Consider the following 22,628-nt stretch of genomic DNA (forward strand, 5'->3'; position numbering starts at 1 on the left):
TCCCACATTCCTGACGACTACACTGGCTGCAGCAGTCTGAGGTGGAACTCTTTCTCTTTGGTTGCCCCAGTTCTGGGAAAGAGTTCTGAGGTTACTCTGGACATAGGCAGATGGTTGAGCTGGAGTTCTTCTGGGGTTTCCTTGGCTTGGGCAAGACAGACCCTGATTAGACTGGTATGAAGGGGTTGGTCTCTGAATTCGGGGTCGTTGACTTCCCTATCCCCTTGGCAGGAGTTGGGCAGTCTTTCAGTTGGTGACCAAAACCTTAGCATCCAAAACATTGGTTTTCACTTCTGAGTTCATCCTTCTGATTTCTTGAAAGGGGGGGGGGGCTCCTGAGAAAGTATTCTGGGGGAAGGGTCTTCCTTCACTTCGGAATCTTCCTGCATCTTGATTCTTATTCGGGCCTTGCTGCCTCTTCGAGGGTGGAAAGTTTGAAGTACTTCCCTGGGCTTGTAATCTTTTAAAGTTAGAGGGTGCAGGCTTTGGCGGGACCTTTACTACAAAGGCTTTGGCAAAATCTTTTGCCATTCTTACTGCTTCAGTCCACGGACACTGGCTTGGCATTTTTGACCAGTGTGTCCAAGGGTTCGTTCATTCCCCGAATGAACCTGGCCATGAGTTGTTCTTCATGTAGAGGTGGTGAATATTTGAGTAGAAGAGCAAAGGCCTGGTGATATTCCTCGATGGTTTTGCTCTCCTGCTTTAGCTCTAAGAATTCATTCATTTTGGTTTCCAAAAATCCAGGAGGACAAAATCTCTTTCTTAGATAGGTTTTTAGGTCGTTCCAGGACTGAGTATTTCTGTCCAGACGGTTGGTGTCACAGTGGTTCCTCCATGCTACCCTGGCTGTTTCCACTATTTTCAGCCGGGTAAGAGCCATTTTTCTCCGCTCATTGTAGCCTGTGATGTCAAAATATTCATCCATAGCTTCTACCCATTTCTCCACCACAGCCTCGCCTAGGTTCTCCCCTTCTCCTTTGAAGGGTCCTGACTGAGTCCTATGAAGAGCGAACATCAGGGTCAAGCTCGTTATCTTTAGAGAGAGGGTCTGGCTGACAGCACCACGGTTTCCTCGTCTTATGATTCTACCAAAAATTTATATATTATTGAATGTTTATTTTTTCATCATTCACGAGATCCTAAGACTTAAGAAGTTCGGAAAACAATTTCTTAAACAAGACAATGATCTTATTGGAGATCTATGACATATGTCCGATATAACAGATTTTTCTTTATCGGATCGTCCGTAAACAATCACTTATACAATAGGGAATTTTTCTCCAGAAAACATTTCTATATTTATATAAAAGTTACAATATGTACATAGAGCAGCTCGGTCCAGAATCACCGCCTCAGTTGTAATCGCATAAAGAAGCGAAACTGTGAAGAAGACATACCATGGTACACATGATTCATTACACAAAGAGGTCCTGTAATTCTATTTCTTGGAATAAAACGGCTAAGAAGTCTAAAAAATCGGCATGAAGTTCTGAAGTTCCTGGGTGAATGATCAAAGAGCTGAACATGCTGAACAAGCCCTAGTCTTATCAGAATCATGGCCAAGGAAATATTTTGCCTAAGCCTCTGACGCTGATTGGTACTGATATTAATACACCGTCCTCCATTGAACCACATATACTGACATCGCTCAAGAGGATCAGGAAAGTAAAGTCTTTCAAAATGGCGAGTGAGTCTCACTCTGCTCATTCGGGTCGTAGAGTTGACGAGGTGATCAAATGCAAAAGTTATCATATCTTGACTCTGAGAGAGTCTAGGAATTCGGGGTGTCCATCTATAAATTTCCAATTCAATTTATAAGTTTTCAATTTTTGAAGTTCATTCACACAGTATTAACAAGTGAAAAACATTTCTTTCCTAGATTTCTATTAAAAATTTAGGCAATGTCTGCTCTGATACCAACTGTGAGATCCCTCTGCCCCCTCCACCCACCGGCGGACTCTCGGTAGATAGCGGAAGCAGCCCCCTCATGCATGGGGCTAGTGGTGGTCACTCCGAAAACCAAAACCGGGAAAATTTCCCATGCCCGAAAAGCGGGGACGATTCCACCATTTTGAATTTTCTTAACGAATTTTTCTAACGAAATCAATTCTAAACTATCCTTCACCTGAATAAACCAGATAGAAGGAAACTATCACTGATATAATTTGATCATCTGAGTAATTTTAATGCTTCTTTCCTAATCAAGATCAGGCACAGCCGTTGATCCACTCAATTGAGAAATTTATCAGGGAACTAACTAGCTACTCGAATCCTAGCGTAATCCTAAGAGTTTTCAGTTTGATTATTAAAACTCCACTGATTCTAGCCTAACCCCATCCGGCCCATGGGTTAGCCACCTCCCTGCTGGAATCGGTAGATCCAAACAAGTACTCACGCACCCATAATTGAAATGCCTTTCTTAACTTAAGCTTTAGAAAACAGATACGCACACACTCCTCTTTAAAACTTTAGTATAAAAATAATCCATTGACAAAACAAATATGATCATAGGTTTCATAACTCAAAATTTCCATTCAATTCCTTGTTTCACAAAAACAGTACCACTCTGGACTCTCCGTTGTTGGGACCAGCTGGTCAGTAACAGATTACATTAATCATTTTGTCAATATACATATATATATCTTCCTCAACATACGTATGGGTGTCCGAAGCACCGCGAGCCTGTGCATCGCCTGGTCAGAACCCTCCAAGATCCTCCTTAGGTGTCCTGGTACTTCACTCACGGACCGCTTCGTCGGCCCTCGCCCATCGTATCGGAAGCACACCATTTTTCACCATACCCAGGCTGGTCAAGACCTGGGTAGGTTTTTGCCACGTGAGCTGTCCCTCGAACACTCCCCGCCAGCTGTTACAATTGAACTTCCCTTAGATAAACATATATGCCAAATGCTCCCTCCAACATTCTGGCGTAAGTCAGTCCAATAAGAAAATAGGGTTTCTATGCAAGTTTTTAGTTTTGATTTTGTTTGAAAACCATGAATAATCTTAAATCCGTATCTCAATACTTCTAGATCCAGGTCTGAATTCTAAACAGAATTCCTCGAATTCTATTAACTTGATCCTCATATCAAAATCAAAAATCTTAACTTAGTTTCAGATTCGGTGGGGGATTTGAGTACATTTTTCCTGAACTGGGCACATCGTCCTTGATTGAAACTGATGAAGGAATTAGGTCTTGGTCAATAGTCTGAATCAGAGTTTGGGTCTGGAAAGGTTCTTCCTAAACTATCTTTCTCGAAAGGTATTATTTCAATTTCTCTTTTTCTAAATTTTGTTCGACGAATATTTACTTACAGATTTCTAAAACATGAATTTCTTATGAGGAATAAAATAATCATTTATCTCGATCTCCGACTTCGATAGTTTAATTGAATTTTCTCATTACCATCTTAGTGAATATGAAACGGTAGCATTTCTTCTCACAGATTATCTACTTATTCATTTTTCTTATTTTTTTTGCAGAAATTAAACAGAGGATTAAGGAGAATCCTTATTTAATTATAAAGATTCTATATGCATCTATTTATGCATAAAATCTAATTCTCATGAATGTCACACTTTTATCATCATAAAAATCATTTATGATGAAAATCACTCTTTTAATATGAAAGAATTTCTTTTATGCATCCATTTATGCATAAAAACCATTTATGATGAAAATCACACTTTTAATATAAAAAAATATCTTTTATGCATATGTTTATGCATAAAAATTATTTATGATGAAAATCACACTTTTAATATTAAAAAAATCTTTTATGCATATGTTTATGCATAAAAATCATTTATGATGAAAATCACACTTTTTAATATAAAAAATATCTTTTATGCATATGTTTATGCATAAAAATCATTTATGATGAAAATCACACTTTTAGTATTAAAAAATATTCTTTTATGCATACCTTTATGCATAGAAATCAATAATGATAAAAGTAACACTTTTATAATTTAAAAAAATTCTTTTATGCATAGAAATCAATAATGATAAAAGTAACACTTTTATAATAAAAAAAATATTCTTTTATGCATACTTTTATGCATAGAAATCAATAATGATAAAAGTAAGTTACACTTTTATAATAAAATAAATATTCTTTTATACATACTTTTATGCATAGAAATTAATAATGATAAAAGTAACACTTTTATAATAAAAAAAATATTCTTTTATGCATACTTTTATACATAAAAATAAAAAATGATAAAAGTAATACTTTTATAATTAAAAAATTTGTTTATGCATACTTTTATGCATAGAAATCAATAATGATAAAAGTAACACTTTTATATAAAAACAATATTCTTTTATGCATACTTTTATGCATAAAAGTCAATAATGATAAAAGTAACACTTTTATAATAAAAAATATTCTTTTATGCATACTTTTATGCATAAAAATCAATAATGATAAAAGTAATACTTTTATAATAAAAAAATATTCTTTTATGCATACTTTTATGCATAGAAATAAATAATGATAAAAGTAACACTTTTATAATAAAACAAATATTCTTTTATGCATACTTTTATGCATAGAAATCAATAATGAAAAATTCTTTTATGCATACTTTTATGCATAAAAGTCAATATGATGAAAGTAACACTTTTATAATAAAAAAATATTCTTTTATGCATACTTTTATGCATAAAATACAACAAGATGAAAGTAACTCTTTTGTAATTAAAAAAATATACTTTTATGCATTATTTTATTCATAAAAATCCATAATGAAGAAAGTAACACTTTCATAATAAAAAAATTATCAATAAGTATCTTTCATAGAATTTAATTCTATTGAAAATCATTCTTTTATAAAAATTAATCAATATGCATCTTTCTATGCATGAATGAAAATGACACTTTTAGAATGCTCTATTGATGGGGATTACTCTTTTTGATTAATAAAAGATGAAATTTATTTCGCAAATTTTTAAAAAAATTCGCCATAACTTCCTTTGTATGGCTGACCATTTTTCAATTTTTAACTCACTAAAATTAATTAGAAGTTCACCAAGAGTATTTAAATCATTCTAGTGTAAACATTTTCTACTTATTTAAGAGAAAATCTTTCTATGCAAAAAATCAAAATTGATGAAAATAACTCTTTTGAATTAAAAATCAAATTCTTTTTGCATCGATTTATGCATAAAATCAAAATTGATGAAAATAACTCTTTTGAATTAAAAATAAAATTCTTTATGCATCTATTTATGCATAAAATCAAAATTGATGAAAATAACTTTTTTGAATTAAAAATAAAATTCTTTATGCATATTTCTATGCATAAAATAAAAATTGATAAGAATTACTCTTTTGGAATTAAAAAAAATTCTTTATGCATCTATTTATGCATAAAAATCATTTAGGATGAAAATCATACTTTTAATATAAAAAAATCTTTTATGTATATGTTTATGCATACAAATAATTTATGATGAAAATCACTCTTTTAATATAAAAGAATTTCTTTTATGCATAAAAATTATTTATGATAAAAATCACACTTTTAATATAAAAAAAATCTTTTATGCACATGTTTATGCATAAACATAGTTTATGATGAAAATCACTCTTTTAATATAAAAGAATTTTTTTTATGCATCCATTTATGCATAAAAATCGTTTATGATGAAAATCACTCTTTAATATAAAAATTTTATCTTTTATGCATATATTTATGCACACAAATCATTTATAATGCAAATCACTCTTTTAATATAAAAAAATATCTTTTATGCTCACAAATCATTTATGATGAAAATCACTCTTTTATGATCAAAATAAAAATTTCAATATGCTTCCTTCTATGCATAGAATTTCATTCTAAAGAAAGTAACACTTTTTAAATAAAATATTTTTAGTAAACATTTTTCTATACCTAGGATGAAAAATAACACTTTAAGAATACATATACGATGGGAATTACTCTTTTGAAATAAAAAAGTAAAACTTATTTTTCATAATTTTAGAAAATTTTGCCATAACCTCCTTTGTATGGCTTACCATTTTTCAATTTTTAACTCTCTAAAATTAATTAGAAGTTCACCAAGAGTATTTAAATCATTCTAATGTAAACATTTTCTACTTATCAAAGAGAAACATTATGAAAAGCTTGATTTTATCCATTAATCATTCATCTAGGATAAAGAATGGTTGGATTTACTAAAGAAGAGAGGGGAATGCATTTTTTCAATGAGGCATAACATCATATTCATTTTAGAGAAGGCAAAAATCATAAAGAACCATAAAATGAATAAAAAAGTGAAGAATCTCCAACTTACAAAGGAGAATTTGAGAGCTTTCCTTTGGCTTGATGGTTTGAGGGATCTACTCTTGTTTGAAACAAGAGTGGCCACCAATCTTTAGAAGAGGGAAGGTCAAAAACTAATGAATTATGAGTGAATTCAAAGTTTTTGGCTCTTGGGAGAAGTAGGGTAACAGTGCAAAAACACTATTAAGCTCCAACAAAGGGGAAGGCTTCTATTTATAGGAAAAAGTGAGCCTCTAACCAAGCAAACTGATTCTAGAATTTTCCAGATCAGTTTGGTCAATTTTTGACCATTTTTAGGTCAGTTTAGCCCACTTTTTGGATCTAGTTGAAACAGGAGAGAGGAGAAATAAAAATATCTCATTATTTGGGAGTTTAAAACTCTCCCACACATGTGAATTAGGCACCTCCTTCATGAGGGGAATTCCCCCATATACTGAGGTGTCAAAAATGCATCATTTCTTCTAAATATCTTTCTTTTTTAACTATTAACCTTGTCCGTAGTCAACTCTTCATCTTATGTGAGTATTTACTCATTTTTGGGGAGATTTTCTTTATTTCTTCCATTTATCTCCTCCATACATTTGGATGAATCTGATTGGCCCCTTAAAACCTTAATTTAAAAATTTTCAGAAAATCTGGACCCCTAGGATGTCTTTTGAACAGATTATAATTTATTTCAAATGCACCTTCTGAAAATCTTTTTGAACTTCTGTTTCGGGGGAACTTATTTAAATACAAAGAGATATTTTTCCATCCAAAAATATACAAAATCTGAATAATCTCTCTCTAGAATATTTTCTCTCTCTAGGCCAAAACAGGTAGAAACAAGATCTTTTATATTTCTGAAGAGGGTTTTGACTACAGGGGAAGATACTGGACATCTTGAGAGGCTGGGGAGGAATCTTACATGAAGCATGTCAATTTAGAAAGCAAACAAAGCATGTATTTCCACGTGATAGAAATGTGAGCAGAAATGCACTAGATGTTGTGCATTGAGATGTATGGGGTGTTGAAAGAACGGTAGAGGAGGAGGAGACACACACACAGGAGCAAACCCTAATGTATATTACAAACCCTAACCATAGAGGGAAAACATGTCCACTCTCACACAAAGCATAATGCACTACTCCATAATCCACACAACACACACTGAGTTGTGTCCACACTCTATTAACCCTAGCTAATGTCCACACACTATGACCAGCTGGACACGCGGTCATTTATGTCTCACACATGTTCCTACCTAATCTGCCAGCACATAGCATAGCTGGCTCACACTGACATCGAGCTTGAATCTCAACAGCCCCTCTCAAGCTCATGATGTACTGCCGATGAAGATGTAGATGAGCTTGGGATATCAAGACTCTCAACACTCCCCCTCAAGCTCATCCCATGTACTCCCAACATAGTCCGAAAGTACTCAAACTTCTCCCTACTAAGTGGCTTCGTGAAGATGTCTGCCACCTGCTCATCAGTCTTCACATACTAAAGATCAACTGTACCATCCAGCACCTTTTCTCTGACAAAGTGATAATGGACCTCTATGTGTTTGGTCCTCGCATGAAACACTGGATTCTTTGCCAACTGTATACTGCTCATGTTGTCACAATGAATGACAACTTTGCCTTCAATAGGCTCACATAAATCTGCCAAGAGACTCTTTAACCATATAGCCTCACAAGTAGCAATGGCTGCTCCTCTGTACTCAGCCTCTGTACTGGATAAAGCAACTGTAGGTTGCTTTTTGCTACTCCAACTCACCACAGCACTTCCAAGTGTAAAAGCATATCCACTAGTAGACCTCCTGTCATATGCGCTACCTGCCCAATCAGCATCTGTGTAGCCATGTATGTCCAAGCTTTTACCACTCTCATAGAATAAACCATAATGTGCTGTGGTTTTCACATATCTCATGATGCGTCTCACTGCATCCAAATGTGGTTTCCTAGGGCTCTGCATAAACTGGCTGACTAGCCCCACCGCATAACTCAAATCCGGGCGTGTGATAGTCATGTATATGAGACTACCAACCATCTTCCTGTACATAGAAGGATCATCCAATTCCTCGCCATAATCAGCCCGCAACTTCACATTTTGCTCCAATGGTGTACTCATAGGCTTACACCCTGTCATGCCATACTTTGCCAACATATCCAATGCATATTGGCGCTGTACTAACCAAGTACCTGCATGATCTTTCACCACTTCAATTCCAAGGAAGTATCTCAACTCACCAAGATCTTTCATGTCAAATTGCCCACTCAAAGCTTTCTTGACATGCATCACATCTGCACTATGATCACCTGTGAGTGATAATCAAATCATCCACATAGATGACTAGTAACACAATCCCATGCTCTGTCTTCTTCACATAGAGTGAAGAATCTGCTGTAGAAATCTGAAAACCAAGTGAGATAAGATATCTGCTTATCTTATCACTCCAAGCACGAGGTGCTTGCTTTAAACCATATAATGCCTTTTTCAACCTGCATACGTGAGTGGGATATCTAGGGTGTACATACCCTTCTGGCTGTGCCATGTATACTTCCTCTTGTAGATCTCCATTCAGAAATGCATTTTTAACATCCATCTGATGCATTTCCCAGCCATTAGCTGCAGCCATAGCAATGACTGCTCTCACTGTGCCCATCTTAGCCACTGGACTAAACGTCTCATCATAATCCAATCCTTGGGTCTGTGCATAACCCTTTGCTACCAATCTTGCTTTATGTCTCTCAATAGAACCATCAGATTTGCACTTCACTTTGTAAACCCATTTACATCCAATAACATTCTTGTCCTTTGGTAGTGCAACCAAGTCCCATGTATCATTATGGACCAATGCGTCCATCTCCACATCCATTGCTTTTTCCCATACATGCTCTCCAATAGCCTCTGTATAGCATGTAGGTTCCACATGCTTCACCATAGATGTCATGTATGCATAGTGCATAGCAAAATCTCTATATGTCAATCTGTCAACAGGATATCTGACTCTCTGGGATCTCCGCAATGCATGTGGGTCACTCTGTACACCTGTGACTCTAGCATGTGGTGGCACATATCTGTCCTGTCTAGCACCAGGTGTGCGTAAAACAGGTATGCCAAGCTCCTCATCCAAACTCTCAGAACTAGATGACTCATATCCTGTGATTCCAATTCCTTCGACTTTCTTCTTGCCTTTATCCATAGCACTACTCCCAGTGCTTACACTCTCATGCCTCAACCGTCTTGACCATGGACGTACACTGCTACTCTCAGCTTCTGCTGTTGGCCCAGACATAGTAGTAGAACTAGAACTTGCTTGTGATGGCAAGTTCACATGAACATTAGCCTCAAGTGACTCAATAACACCCTCATCTTTTGCTTTATACCAACTAGCAAGCTCATCAAACACCACATCACGTGAGATGACCACTTGTCTAGTTTGAGGGTTATAACATTTGTAGGCCTTTCGATCCTGTGCATATCCAACAAATATACATTTCTCTGCCTTAGGATCCAACTTCCTTCTTCTTTCATCAGGCACATGCACATAAGCTATGCATCCAAAAACTTTAAGATGTCCAATGTCTGGCCTGTAACCTGTGAGCCGCATCTCTGGCGTGCTTCCATGAATGGCTGCTGTAGGTGTTTTGTTCAATATATAAACTGCAATAGCATATGCTTCTGCCCAATAGTAATCTGGCATGCTCTTTTCATTAAGCATTGCCCTTGCCACTTCACATATAACTCTATTCTTCCTCTCAGCCACACCATTCTGCTGAGGTGTATACCTGCAAGTCAATTGTCTTCTTATTCCATGCTTCCTCAAGAAATGCTCAAAAGCCTTTGAGGTGTATTCACCACCTCCATCTGTCCTCAGACATTTAATCCAACAGCCATACTGCTTTTCTGCAAAAGCTTTGAAATCCATGAATTTTTCCAACACTTCACTCTTCTCTTTCAGAAAGTATATCCATGTCATCCTGCTAAAGTCATCAATGAATGTAACATAGTATAAACTGCCTTTGATAGATGGGTTTTGTGCAGGACCCCATACATCACTGTGTACTATCTCAAGTGGCCTGTTACTCATATTTCCTTCTCTAGGAAACCTCAACCTTGCCTGCTTCCCAAACTGACAGGCTTCACAAACATGCATATGTCCATCATATTTGAACCTAGGCAAACCATTGACAATGCCTCTTGTTTGCATGTTCTTTAATCTCTGTATATTGACATGTCCAATCCTCTTGTGCCACATATCAATGTCCTGTACCACATTCCTGCTCTTTGAGAACATGGCTGATTTTAGCTCAGGAATTCCAGCATCCAGCTTAAACAGTCTTCCTTCTTTCTTGCCTTTAGCAATCACTCTACATCCATGTTTGAAGTCTTCAACGAAGCATCCATGCTCATTGAATCTAACCTGTAATCCCTGTTCTACCATTTGACCAACTGAGGCCAAGCTTTTAGTGATCAAAGGCACATACAGCACATCTGACATAGACTTTGTCTGACCATTATGCATGACCAATGGTACACTTCCAACATGTGTAATGACATGCTGGGTATCATCACCTGTTTCCACATAGCCCTTTACATCCCCCTAGGCTTCATGTGCTCAAACCATTCTCCATGACACGTCATATGGTTTGATGCTCCTGAGTCCATATACCATGTATCATCATTCTCAGCATTTGTTGTCATAGAACCCACAACATGCTTCATGGCAAACAAATGATTTGCAGTTCCATCATTGCTACTTGATGCATAGTTACCACCATGTTGTGCATAGTTTCCACCATAATGACCACCACGTTGTGCTCTTCCCCCTCTCAAATCATTCTATTTGCGGAAACAATCTCTCGCCATATGACCATATTTGCCACAATAATGGCATTCCACATCTTGCATAGAATTTTGTTGGCCTTGCCAACGTCCTCGACCACGGGGGGTACCTCTGCCTCGCTGAGGTGCATATCCACGTCCACCTCGAGCACCATATGAAGGCTGAAAATTCTGTTGTGGAGGTCTATCCTGCCATCCACGACCATTACCACCACGTCCTCATGATGCGAATCTCCCCCTGCCTCTAAAACCTCTCTGCGAGTAGAAAGCCTGATTTCTGCCATCATCATGGCTAGAAGATGCATCCAAAAATGAATCACTGAGCTTGATTTCCTCAACCAATAAGAGTGAAACCAACTCATCGAAGTCAGGTAGACCTGTACTCCTCACTGAGATAGATGTATCAAAGGATTTGTATTCCTTGCCAAGACCACGCAAGGTAATATCCACCAAATCATCATCAGGCATGGGGGCATTTATTGTGGCCAAGGCATCTGCAAACTTCTTGATTTCTTGCACATAATCATGTATGCTCCTTTTATTCCTTTTTACATTGTGTATCTGCTGTCGTAATTGAGACTTGTGAGCACTCGTATCTGTATCAAACATCTTGACCAAAGTATCCCATGCATCTTTGGGATTCTCAGCATCCTGAATGTGTATGAGCATAGCATCAGAAATGCATATAGACAAATAATGCAGCATTTTGAATGCTCTCTCTGACCATTGCTTATGAGCAATAAGCTGCTGCTGTGTAGGTTGCCGAGGTAGCTCAGGCTCAGGCTTAGCACCTGTAATGAGATTCCAAAATCCTTTCCCTTTCAAGAAACTCTTTATCCTGTACTTCCATGCCTGGAAGTTCTTCCTATCCAGCTTTTCACCAACAATCTGAACTGGATTGTCCGACATGTTTGCTCAATGCATACACCTTCCGCACACTTCAAATCTGTAAATGAGCCTTCCTCAGCTCAACCACACTCCAATGAATGTTCCAGATACTCCAAGATAGCCAACAAACTCCAAATTTGATGTAGAAAATCAACCTGTAATCATCCAAGATGAACTGACTCACTCAGTGCGGGATACCCTGAATTGACACGCCTTCCAAGGCTCCAAATCACAACCAAGTCTAGGCAACTTGCATTGACACCTAATGAACCTCAATGTTGAGTATCAACTCCATCTGACATGTGTAATTATCAATTTTTGAAAACCCCTTTCTCTGTTTTTGGAAAAACCAGAAAAACCAGAAAAACCAGTAATGATTTGGCTCTAATTTCTTCAATATTTCACCAAATTGAGCAACCAGGCATTCATTGGCTTAGCAATAGTGTCCATCAACTCCATGTAAGATGAATTTGTCCAATTGTAAAACACCAAAGATTAATTGCTCGAGTAAAATGCTCTGTTTCTCTGCAACCAGTGGACAGCCTGTTTTAATCAGCTCATTCCCAGCTCAATTAAGCATCATTGACCAAACAAATCACATAGCCCTCTTCTCCAAAGTGTAAAGCATCCAATTGCTAAAGAAATTGTGGAAGATATCAAGCACCAAGTGAGAAATCAATCTCCTCGTAGTCAAAAAACCAGAAAACTGCCCTGTTTTCTCTGTATGGGCTGCGCCGCCTGCAAATCAGGGGTTTGGGAGTGGTTGTAAGGTTAATTGATGATGGATAATAGTCCCCAAGACACCTAGGCATATGTGTGACCCATCAATGCTTGTATTTTTGCAAAAAAACTCACTCCAAATGCTTCAAATTTGGGCTTCTTTTTCACTGTTTTGTGTGAGCTCAAAAAACCAGTAATTTCACTCAATTAAATGCATGTAAATTGCTCCAAATTTTGTTCAAGGCTTGCACATGGGTTGCCAATACATCCCTCTTTGTCAAATACATATGTCTTTTGCCAGAATCACGCGTATTTCCACCATACATCAATGTTCCCAAGCTTTAATGGAAAGCTTCAAAAACCAGAATTTTGCTTTGCTTTGATTTGCTCTAAAATGCTTTGCTTTTGCCTGTTTCACCTGCAATCCGCTCAAGTATGTTTAGAAGACCTTACCCGGTAGGCCAAGCTTTCAGATCTGATAAGATTCGGTGTGCTCCAAGCTTCACAGCTCCAATGGCAAGCTTCACAGCTTCTCTTCACAGCTTCTTCTTCCCTCTTCACTCACTCACTCATAAACCCTAATAAACAGCACAAGGCTCTGATACCATGTTGAAAGAACGGTAGAGGAGGAGGAGACACACACACAGGAGCAAACCCTAATGTATATTGCAAACCCTAACCATAGAGGGAAAACATGTCCACTCTCACACAAAGCATAATGCACTACTCCATAATCCACACAACACACACTGAGTTGTGTCCACACTCTACTAACCCTAGCTAATGTCCACACACTATGACCAGCTGGACACGCGGTCATTTATGTCTCACACATGTTCCTACCTAATCTGCCAGCACATAGCATAGCTGGCTCACACTGACATCGAGCTTGAATCTCAACATGGGGTCCTACGAAGACCATGTCTATGGGAGGCTGCAGATATTATGTGACATTTATTGATGACCACACAAGGAAAGTGTGGGTATACTTTATGAAGGAGAAGGGTGAGGTGTTCACTCATTTTCAAAATTTTAGAGCTATGGTTGAAAAGCAAACAGGGAAATATGTAAAGTGCCTAAGGTCAGATGGAGGGGGAGAGTACTTCTCCAATAAGTTCTCTGAATTTTTGAAGAAGAATGGTATTCGGAGATAATTTACATGCAGATACACTCCGCAACAAAATGGAGTTGTTGAGTGGAAAAATAGGCACATTGCTGAGATTGCGCGAGCATTGATGGGAGAGAAGAATATGCTGCATAGCTATTGGGCTGAGGTTGTTTCTACAGCACTTTACATCATGAACAGGACTCCAACTCCAGCCATACATGATGTAACTCCCAGAGGAGAGGTTTACTGGTGGTGGCAGAAAACCTGATTTGTCTCATCTGAAAGTCTTTGGATGCATTGCATATGTGCATGTGCCAAATGAGCTGAGAACGAAGCTAGATCCAAAAGCTAAAAAATGTGTGTTTATTGGGTATTCCCTTGAGAAAAAGGGATACATGTGTTATAACCCTGCTACACGTGAGTTGAGGGTAAGCAGGAATGTTGTTTTTTATGAGATGAGCAGCTGGTATGCTACTGAAAAAGAAGCTGTTGGGACTGATGTGAGTGGAAATGTGGTTGCATAGAATACAAGTCAGCAATCACAGTCTTTGAGTGGACTAGGAGAGTCCTCATCTAGTGGTTCAGTTGATAGACCATGGAGTGTTAGGCTACGTCATAATACCAGTCCTGCAAATGTGATTAGTACATCACATAAAGGCAAAGACAAAGTGGTTGAGCCCCGTAGTATGCGTGACATTTCTGCTGGGCATTCTCATGTTGATGGAGAGTCTAGTGGCTCTCAGAGATGAGCCTTGATGAGGATCTTGGGATACCAGCTATATGAGAACACCTAGTGTAAAGAAGGCTATGGAAGCCATGAATGCAAAGCTATAAAGATCTGGGAGAGTGAAGAATCCTGTGCAGAGGTTTACCTATGATGGTTATGTGGCATATCACTATGCATACATGGCAAAAGTTGTACAAGTTGTAGAGCCCACATGCATTGATGAGGCTATTGGAAATGTGTGTTGGGAGAAAGCTATGGATGAGGAGATGGATGCACTATATGGAAATGAGACTTGGGATTTAGTGCAATTGCCTGAAGGCAAGAAAGCCATTGGATGCAAGTGGGTGTACAAAGTAAAACATAATAGTGATGGAAGCATAAGCAGGTACAAGGCTAGATTGGTAGCCAAAGGATATGCGCAGACATATGGCATTGATTATGAGGAAACTTTCAGCCCAGTTGCCAAGATGGCAACAGTGAGAGTTGTGATAGCAGTGGTGCATCAAAGCAATGGTCTTTACATCATATGGATGTAAAGAATGCATTCTTGCATGGGGATTTGCAAGAAGAGGTGTATATGTTGCAACCACCTGGTTATGAGGATGTGAGTTACCCCGAGCATGTTTACAAGTTGAAGAAAGCCTTGTATGGCATAAAACAAGCACCAAGAGCATGGTTTGACAAGACTTTTGAATATCTTGTCACTATTGGCTTTCATGTAGCCAATGCAAATTTCTCACTGTATGTGAGACACGGTGATAGAGGGGTTGTGCTTGTTGTCATCTATGTAGATGACCTGATCATTACGGGGGACCATGATGCAGAGATCTTTGATGTAAAGATCTTGCTTAGACAGAAGTTTGAGATGAAGTATCTGGGGGAGCTCAGATATTTCTTGGGCATTGAGGTGACCACATGGTATTGGATTACTGCAAAGATAGTATGGCTTGGACATGTTGTCCAAGTATGGTATGATAGGCTGTAAGCCTACCTCAGTGCCATTGGATAAAAATGGCAAGTTGAGTGCAGATTCAAGAGAGATTTTGGAGGATCCTACTAATTATAGGAATCCATCAATCCAATCTAACCCCATCCAATCCCTTGGGTTAGCCAACCGCCCCCAACCACTATATTGATAGGATCCATTATGAAAATTTGGTTAAGTTTTGTCCCGTGGGTACCAGGGAAAAGAGTTCCCAGGCCCTTATCCGGCTCTCATGCAAAAATTAAATAGACACACCACCTATGCACCCAGTATGAAATTGTCTTTTCTTAGACTCAACTATTTCCAAATCAGCATTGCAATAAAACCATAGTGTTTCCATCATAATCCTCAGTGTTCCAGTTCCAGGATCCGATTCCAACTTTTCCACTTTCCAATCATGAAATCTAATTTCCAATCATTCCTTCCTCAGCGTACCTATGGCATCATACATCGGCAACAAGAATGCTCACCACCTAGTCAGTCCCTCTAGGCTCACCTAATACTTCACTCAGGGGCCTTTCAATAGTTCCTAGCCCATAGTACCCAAGAGTATAAATTATCAACATTTTTCCATAAAATCCATATGGACTCTTCATTGAAGATCAACAAGATCAACCAACAAGATCAACAAGATCAACAAGATCAACCAACAAGATCCATTTAAAAAGAACCATGAACTCATCCGTTTGAAGACCAGTAAAGCCAATCAACCAGATCCATGCCTGTGTTTAGAAAACAACTCCAACTCATTTTTTTCCTCGAGGCACGCGTGGGTATGCTGGGCGACCCACCGAGAACCGTATGGTCACCGCTTCCTTGGTCCCTTATCTATCGTACACCGGAAGCTCACCATTTTAACCAAACCGAGGCTACTCAAGGCCTCAGCTGATCTTGCCACGCAAGATATCCTTCTTTGACTCTCCAACTGTTGCAACATTTTCCACGTAGCTCCCCACGATCCCATTCCATAAGATAGTCAAAATGCTACCCCAACATTCTTGACATAAACCAATCTTTAAAAAACAGCTTTCATATGCAAATACAATTTCTAAACAAAATTCCTATCTTTCCATATTATTTCACATTATTCCTTATCATTTCTCATCATCCCTTATCTTTCAACATTATTCCACATCATTCCACATCAATTCACATCACCCCTCATCATTCCACATCAATCACATTATTTCCACATTCATTCACATCATCCCACATCTTTTTCACATTTATGCACATCATCCCACACATCACTCCACATCACTCCATATCAATCCTCATTAATCCACATCACTCCACACATCAATCCACATCAATCTCATCAATCCACATCACTCCACACATCAATCCACATCAATCTCATCAATCCCATCAATCCACATCAATCCACACAACATCCACATCAATCCACATATCAATTCACACATTCCGCATCCTTCCACATATCACACCACATCATTCCATACATCACCCACATACATCATTCCATACACCACATCATTCCATACATCACCCACATTATTCCACACATCACTACACATCACCCCACACATCACTCGACATCATTATACCTCAATCAAATTTTCACAACAAGATGGTCTCTTTTCCCTTTGAGCGAATGAGGTTTGATTATCAACTTTTCTTAATCTAGTTATCAGAATTTTTGTCCCACAATCAACCAAATTAAAAGTACAGTTACTCTACTTTTTATACTGACAAGACTTTCTAGGTCTCGACCATTACTTAGCTTAGTCAAAGGCAACTTTTTCTCGATTCAATTAAATCTAAATTTTCGTTCACTTTTAGATCCTCAATCCTTTCAAGAATTCCAGATTCCTTTCCCAGGGAATCTAGGAATAAATCAGTCACAATTTACATTTCATCCAACTAAGCATATTTCAGGTCTTTTTCTGGGAAATCCTTTTCCCATTCAGAATAATGTACCCAAGATTCTATTTTTTGAGAATCTAGACATATACTTCATAATTCCAAAAGTTAAATGTGTTCATATTTTTTTTAATTAAAATTTTTCCATGTTTTCTCGATGCACCCGTATGAAGATTTTCACATTCTTTTCTCTATTTTTCAAAAATAAAATATCATGAAATCCCTCTTTTAGCATAAAATACTTATGCACACCTACTAATCCATTTTTATCTAAATGAACTACTTTCATAATCATTTCCATAATTCTCATGAATTGAATGAATCTACAAAATTTATGCATAACCTTGTTTATTTTTCTAGTAAATGAATAATGCTCAAAACTCCACTTTTAGCATAAAATTTATTATGTGTAAATTCATTTCCTATAATGATAAAAATTTTGCCATAGTTTCCTCCCATTTTCTATGAAATGATAATGCTCAAAATTCCACTTTTAATATAAAAATTATTTATGCATAAATTTTATTTTCTAATGATAAAGATTTTACCATAACTTCCCCATATTTTCTATGAAATGAGAATGCTTAAAAGTCCACTTTGAGCATAAAAATTAACTTATGCATAAACCTTCATTTTTTAATGATAAAATTTTACCATGGATTCCCCGCATTTACTATAAAATGAGAATGCTCAAAATTACACTTTTAGCATAGAATTTAATACATGCATATACTCATATAAGACTTTTACCATAGCTTCCCCACATTTTCAGTGAAATGATAATGCTTAAAATTTCACTTTTAATATAAAGATTAGTTTATGCATAAACCTAAGCTTAAACATAAACATTAAGTCATCATGAATCAAGAAAAGCATGGTTTTAAGAGAAAACCTAGAAAATAAAATACTTCCCAAGCATGAGGGAGGTTAGGAAGAAGATTAACATTAAAAAGAGAGTAAACATCATTGTTTTAGGCTTTTGCTTGATTCTTTACCTTGCAAAAGTTGTCTAGCCCTGAAAGAAAAGGCTTAGCCACCAAGGGAAAGGGGTAATCTTCAAGAGAAGAAGAGGTTTAGCAAAGCACCAAAGCTTCACAATGGAGGGCCAATGAAGAGGGAAGAGGAAAATACACTAAATTAAAAATTACACTAGCAAAGAATTACTCTAAGATAAAAATACAAAGGAATAAGGGGTCTATTTACAGGTGAGGGAGGCCACCAACCAAGTCCAACTAGGATCTAGAGGCTTCCAACTTTAGTTTGATCCAATTTGGACAAGTTTTGGATAGTTAGGTCCACTTTTTTGATCTAGTTTGAAAGAGGTGAGAGGAGAGATGAAATATCTCATTTTTTGATTAAAAATTTGGGTTAATGATGGTGATTCTAGGCGCCTCCTTCATGAGCTCCACTCACTCTCATGAGGTGTCAAAATTCTATTTTTTTACTAACAAATCTCTAATTTTTTACTATTAAGTGCCAACTCTTCATCTTGTGTGAGGATTTACTCCTTTTTGGGGGTTTTTCTTTTATTCTTGCATTTTTCTTATTCCAACACTTGGATTAACCTCATTGGCCCTTTAGAACACTCTTTGGACCTTAATCCATAATTTTCTTAAAATGGGTACCCTTAGGCTAATGTGTCTAATGCACATATTTAATTAATTTCTAATGCATATTAGAAAACTCTTTTTAAACTTCTATTTTAGTGGAATTCATCTTAAATAAAAGGGATAACTTTATATCCAAAAATATCTCAAAACTGTATTATCTCTCTCTAGAATATTTTCTCTCTCTAGGCCAAAAACAAAGGAAAACAATGTTTTCTTGCATTTTGAAATAGAGGATGATTACAGGGGACTAAGAGGAGAACTGATACATCTTTTTGCAGCTAAGGAAGAATCTTACATCCATTCGAAAGGGGGGGAATGATTACAAAAGGTTGAAGGGGAGATTCTTATATCTCTACATTTCAAAAGCTGGAGGGAGGAATCTTACAGCGAATGACCTCAGTGCCCAAAAGTTATGCAATCTCCCAAATTCTTCATGTCAAACTTCCTTTTGAGAAGACTTTTCACATGCTCAATCTCTTCCAAGTTTTCACCCCTAATAATAAGCTCATCTACATAGATGGTGATGATCACAATACCCTTATCACTCTTGCACACATACAAAGAGTGATTTGCAGCTACCATATAAAAACCAATAGTGACAAGATACTCAGCAATCTTGTCATGCCATGCTCCTGGAGCTTGCTTCAACCCATACTAAGCCTTATGAAGCTTACATATACATACTACGGGTGACCTGTATCCTCAAAACTAGGTGGCTGATCCATATACACTTCTTCTTGCAAGTCACCATGCAAGAACACATTTTTTACATCCATTTGATGTAAAAACCAGCCTTTAGTTACAGCCACCACAATCACAGCTCTCATAGTTGCCATCTTTGCAAAACTAGGAAAAATGTCTCCTCATAATCAATGCCATGTGTCTGTGCATATCCTTTGGCTACAAACTTGGCCTTGTACCTACGTATGCTACCATCACTGTTATGTTTCACCTTATACACCCACTCACATCCAATTGCTTTCTTGCTTTTAGGCAATGCCACCAAGTCCCAAGTCTCATATCCATACAATGTAATCATTTCTTCATCCATGGCTTTCTCCCAATCAAAACTCCCAATCACTTCTTTAAAACATGTGGGTTTAACATCTTGCACAACTTTAGCCATATATGCATAATGATGAGAAACATAACCATCATATGTTAACCTATCAATAGGTTTTCTAAATCTCCATGACCTGCGTTGTCCATGTGTTAAATTTGCAGCAATGTGATGAGCTATGGTGGATCAAATGCAAGAATCAACATAATTAGCAAGTGATTAGATGATGATTAAGATAATATTAGTGAAAAATTAATCTAATATGATAATGTAGGCATGGATACTAAAAAACTAGCAATTTCTCATCAGGCCAATGCCTCAATTTATAGGTTTTACATCTACAAGATGCCAAGCATCTAATCCCATTGATTTCTCCTTTATTTGTGACACCTCTCCTACATCTGGGGGGCAGCGTTTCCTAGAATCTTTCCACACCCCTATATTCACTCATGCTACCCTTGATTCTCTCATCAGTAGATTCTTCTCACCTTTTCACTACTACCCACTTAATTACAGACTCGCTTTAACAGTCTCTTGCTAAAAGGGCTTGTTCTCACACACCCATTCACTTGCATATTTCAACACCTCCCCTCAAGTGAATAATTCTAGCACACCTAGACCCTATACCAAGTTTCCCTCTTACTTGGTAGCCTGCGAGACCAGTGTCTCAAGTCCCTAACTCATAGCCCTTGACACTCTCTCTCTATGTGTTCAAGGCTACTACAAGTGCCCGTGACCTTGACTAAAGTGCTCACACATACATCTACCACATGGCCTACATCGGTGGCTCAGAGGTAGTTTTACTTTGTGGTTGGGGGGCAGGTTACATTGGGTTATGGGGTTTCTCTCTCTTTCTCTCTTAGAAAAGATGTTCTAACTCCTCTACTTGAGGAGTCTCCATGAAGTTTGCCGATGTCGATCTTTCTTTATTTGGTCTGTTATAGCAGTCTCTAGCCATGTGTCCTGGCTTCCCACAGTTGTGGCAAGTGAAGGTCCTTCCTCCTCCCCTGCATCTTCCTCGTCCTCGTGCAAGGCCTTCTCTGGATGTAGAATGATTTCTCCTCTCCAGTTGTTGGGTCCAATCCTTTCTTCTCTTTGACCTTGTTCTCTTGCTCTAGTAGATCTCCTTCTATCTCATGCAGCTTCAAAACTAGTACATTCTTTAATGTTGCCAACAATGTTCTCATACTCTCCCTTGTCCACACTCTTCAGAAGCACTGCTAGTGCCTCGCTATCTTCTACTGCTTAATGCTTTTGTATTTGTTCAGGTGTGTGGTTAGAGGTTCACTTTCCTTCATGTCAATTTTATAGAATTGCATTAGTAGATTTAACTTTGAATTTTTTGCTTGAGTGCCAAATAATTTGTTAAATTCATTCCATGCATCTCTAGCTTGTTATATCCCTGCAATGTGGTGAATGATTTCATTATTTAAGCTAAGTGCAATGATTCCTAATGCTTTCTCATTTCTGCTCTTCCACTCATCCTTCCCATGCTCCTCTGGACATTCATCTCTTCCCTCAACTAGCCCCCCACAGATTCTTCCTCATGAGCAAATACATGGCCTTTGTTTGCCATGTATGGAACTGCTCCTTGTTAAATTTAGTTAATTCTTGTGCAGTGCTCATGGATGATGTGAAGGGGGTCTTACCTCTTGATCTAGTTCAAGATTCAAGGGCAGTGTCTACCCTTTTACAACTCGAATCTGGTGTTAAATGATAATTACAATAGATTTACAAGCATGAATACACCAAAAATTGCATAAAGCCAAGAGTAACTGATTTGTACTGAATGGTTGGGATATCAAACCATCTCCAAATTGCAATATAAAGTCATAGAGATGTGTATCACATACCCAATGGTAAATTTGACCATCAATTGTACCAAAATATAATGATTAGTGCTAATTAATCACTGATTATTGAAATTAATTTTCTATTTTGTGTGCAAAAAATAGAGTGTACGGGGAGGCTAGATCTAGTACCTTAGAGTTCAAATGAGCTCAAATCCTTTCAAAGACATCAATAGCAGTTAGTCTAGTAAAGGACAAGCCAAGAAACAAAAGATTTGATCAAACAATGAATGCTTAATCTCTGTTTTACCAAAGTCACTTGCAAATTTGATGCAAGGCTTGATGTAGCTTTTCCTTGATGAATTTCAATATTCTGAGGCCACCAACATGCTCAGAGCATCCAAAAAACCTTTGGGCTAGCTCCATTGCTCCCAATTCCAAGTAGTGAAGATAAATTTGAAGTTTTCCTCAAAAAAATAGGCGTTGGCGATTTCGTGAAAATATGTAGCATCTCCTGATGGTTTGACGTACTAAAGTGCCACGCCTAAGCATTGGAGTGTTGGAAAGAAGATGTGTGGGTTTTTTAAGAAATGGATGTGTATGGAGGGAGAGATCTAATCTCCAATGGAAGTGGGTACTGCAGAAATTGAAAAACAAGGCTTGTAAAGCTATTATCTCCTAATTAGTAATTAAGAGAGTGATTAAGATTAAAAACAATAGATG

This window comes from Cibotium barometz, chromosome 62 (assembly GCF_041138505.1).
Source record: "Cibotium barometz isolate CiBa-2024 chromosome 62, ASM4113850v1, whole genome shotgun sequence".
Lineage (NCBI taxonomy): Eukaryota > Viridiplantae > Streptophyta > Polypodiopsida > Cyatheales > Cibotiaceae > Cibotium > Cibotium barometz.